The following is a 3571-nucleotide window of genomic DNA, read 5'->3' on the forward strand; positions in this document are numbered from 1 at the left end:
CCATAGTACCTCCAGTCCTCCAAAACGTCACTCTATGTATTCCCTGCTTTCGCAGCAGATCATAATGTCATCTGCGAACATCGTGGTCCGCATCGGTCTATTACTATTGCAAAGAGGAAGGGGCTCAAGGTTTATCTGTGTCTCCTGATGTCACCAGTCACTCATTTCAATTGTATTTTAGACATCAAATCCTGGTTGGAAGAGATGTTTTTCCATCATAAACATAATAAAACTGAAGTTTTAGTTATCAGTCCTAAGGCAACTCAAAAGTAATGTGCGAGCTCTATCAACATCCCTCACCAAGTGAAAAACCTTTGTGTTATTTTAAACGGAGTTCACGTATATATCTCTCACTCTAAACCATTAACAAAAACAGTTTTTTATAACTTGAAGGATATAGCAAGACACCCTTACTTTCTTTCTCTCTGTCCAGCACAGAGATGCTTATGCATGTTTTTATCAGTAATCAGATTGATAACTATAATTTCCCTGCTTAATGATTTCCTAAAAAACAGCAGTGTAAGTGTGTGCAGTATGAGTATACTGGGAATTCACATAGCACACAGTAGCTACTTTTGTTCTACTTTGCATTGAACATCATTCAAACAACTGGCTGAATCAATTGATCAATCAATTGTGCTACTCTTCAATTATTCAGGTAGGTCAAACTAAAAAAAAAAAAAAAAAAGAAGAAGAAGAATTCTGCCTCTAGTAACCGTTAGTGTACATGGATTGTCATTTGGACATGTCAAGGAAACAGGCTTACTTGGGGAAAAAAAACGTATCAGAACCACACTGCAGACTGGCTGACAGACATAATTTGAAAACAGTTTTGAAAATAATCGTTCACTAGTTTCATTTCATTCAAAATTTTACTCATGTTGATATGAAAGACAGAAAAAATGAATTGTGACCACAAAGACTTGTCGTAGAATGTCAGCCTTTTATCGTTACAGCGTAGTGATAAAGTCACATTTATTCAAGGAGATATTTTCATCCAAGCATTTAATGGTTTACAAATGAACAAAGTCTACATTTACAAAGTATTTCTTTGTCGTTGTCAACCAATCACACAGTATCATGGAACATGTTGACTTTGGAGCTATGCTTTCAGCTGGATTTGCATTGATGATGACAGCCACAGCAAATACAAATTCATTTTGGATTCAATGTAAGAAGGTTCACTGAGATAAACTATCTGAATGATGCCTCTCATTGGGTGCACGTTTCTTTTTCAGTCAGACTCATTTTATCTACTATAAATGATCACATTAATGCCATAGGAGGGCTCGGGATTAGAAAATGTGTTCTTTTACTCAAGTAACGTAACTCCACTGGAAATAGTTTTTCTCCCTGAATCCCACAAATAGGTAGAAACAAAGAGCAAACAAGATGGACAGAAAGACTGTTTTGCTTCACGGGTGACTGCAATTTTGCTTTGGTTTCCTCCTCAGTGCCTGGTGGATGGGAAATACATTTCCACCTCATCTCTAAAGGCTCTGACACAGGAGCATACCCACGAAGACACACACACACACACACACACACACACACACACACACACACACACACACGCACACAAACAATACATTTATCACTCTGCCTTGCTCAAATGCTCTCACTGTCTTTCACAAGCTGGCAGAGGTAAACAGACATTTAAATTGCATGCCGACCCAATAATCAACCACTAATCAAGGACTAATACGCTCTTTAGGGCTCTTTAATTACTGATAATACACTGTATAAATGGTAGCCAGCCGCTGCCCCATATTCATGAGGACATAAAGAGATGGACATTGAGATTTTCATTGATGTGATCCGATCTAATGTACTACTCTCACATCATCCAGCGCCTTAGCACCTTCATTAGTTCTCTGGGTGCGCCTCTCTTTTTCATGCAAAACCGTGTGTGGAATAGTAATCTTATTGTGTTCTGTTATATGCAAATAGCCATAATCAGGCGTGTAGATGTGAAGCTAATCACAGGCATACACAAACACAACACCACTTTTATTAAGGTAGAATTGCCTACGGGTGGTTGAGGGCCATCTCCACTTACCTTCCTTTTGTGCAAGATCACACACATGCTCGTGATTCTTCTTTTTCTTCACTGTCTTTGTGGGTTTGTTTGAAGTGCATAGCTAATATGGGACTGCTTTCATTAGTGGAAATTGCAGATGAGAGTGGGTGGCGCATCAGGAAAAACAGGTCCTGGAAAGCAAGAATCTAAATTAATCGCTACAGCCATTCACTTTACCAGCACCACTCAAGCTCATGACCTAAAGCAATGGTGTCATGATTGCTTGCATAAAAATTCGACCTAGTGAGTGCATTTTTCTGCTCATCACCTTTAAAGTCAATTAATGAAGAGTATGTTTACTTCCAAATGTACATTATATTTAACATTATAATAATAGTAATTATAGTAGAAGTGTTAGTGTAGTGTGTGAATTTAGGTAATGTATGATTGCTAAATTCACTGAAATAACAATTAGCGCCCCCCCCCCCGAATAAAAAATCATTTTCTAGCTATAATTTCCTGAATTTTTAATAAAATCTGTGAAAATTTGTTCAGCCTCATTTCTTAATGGCTGCGACATAACATTCTTTGGCTGCTACATCACGTTTAGGTTCTGGAGGAATTCTTCACCCGATTATTTTAGCTTCAATGCTCACTACCAGAAGATTACATATTCTCGGTTGAACTACTTAATGCAGGAGGTATCCAAACTTTTTTGCAAAGGGGGCCAGATTTGGTTAGATGAAAATGTATAGGGGCCGACCATTCGGACTGATATTCCTCGAACCATTGCCATTGTAAATAAACGTGTAAATATGTAACTATATCCTTTTCTGTCTCCATTGTTTTATTATTGATATAGTTGTATTGATGAGAGGGGTGATATTGGTGTTTCGACTGCAGTTAACAGGCCAAGTTGTATCATGTCAGATTTATAATCCAAATTAAATCATTCTCCGTTTGATCAATTTTATTTCAACTTCTACATAACAAAAATACTTTATAATCACAAAAAGTATTTTTGCTGTTTGCAATCACTGAGTGCACGGCGCGGACGCACAATAGTGTTTGCAGAGTTAATAGTACTAATTAGTCAGAGCTCTCACCAGTAGTCCGTGTGTTATTTTGCCTTTTCCTTATGCAACGTCTCTGAGTGTAGCGTCCCCTTAGTCGTTGGTGTGCGGACATTGAAATGAGGAAATGTTCATGTCACTGATAATCTTGCAAATGGACACCTGTGTGCGCGTGAACTGAGAAGGGACGCACCCGATCGTGAGCGCTCGCACCCAATCATGAGCGCGCGTTCCTGTGCGTGCGCGTTTCTTTTCTGTGTCTCGCTCTGGGGCGCGCAAGTCCCCGTGACGGTGCCAGCGGGCCACATATTATTGATTTTGTGACACGATGCTTCGGGCCGGTCATAATTTAAACACTGTCCGGATTTGAGTAAGGCGATGCAAGCCATCAAGAAAGGCCACAGTGACACAATGGCCTACCTCAACTCACTTATCTAATTATTAAGAGACCTAATCTAACATCATCAAAGTCAGTTTA

General features: G+C 39.1%; 1 long non-coding RNA gene across 1 annotated transcript; it reads right to left on the reverse strand.

Moving 5' to 3' along the window:
* Window positions 1-918: 918 nt before the first annotated feature.
* On the reverse strand, window positions 919-3287 carry LOC147056865 (uncharacterized). Its single transcript, XR_015066042.1, has 3 exons — window positions 3127-3287; window positions 2060-2211; window positions 919-1499 (listed from the first exon to the last, which is right to left on the reverse strand). It is a non-coding gene; the product is annotated as an uncharacterized LOC147056865 (long non-coding RNA).
* Between the last annotated feature and the right edge of the window lie 284 nt (window positions 3288-3571).

Source organism: Syngnathus leptorhynchus, chromosome 5 (assembly GCF_054491065.1).
Source record: "Syngnathus leptorhynchus isolate UIUO chromosome 5, UIUO_Slep, whole genome shotgun sequence".
Classification (NCBI taxonomy): Eukaryota; Metazoa; Chordata; class Actinopteri; order Syngnathiformes; family Syngnathidae; genus Syngnathus; species Syngnathus leptorhynchus.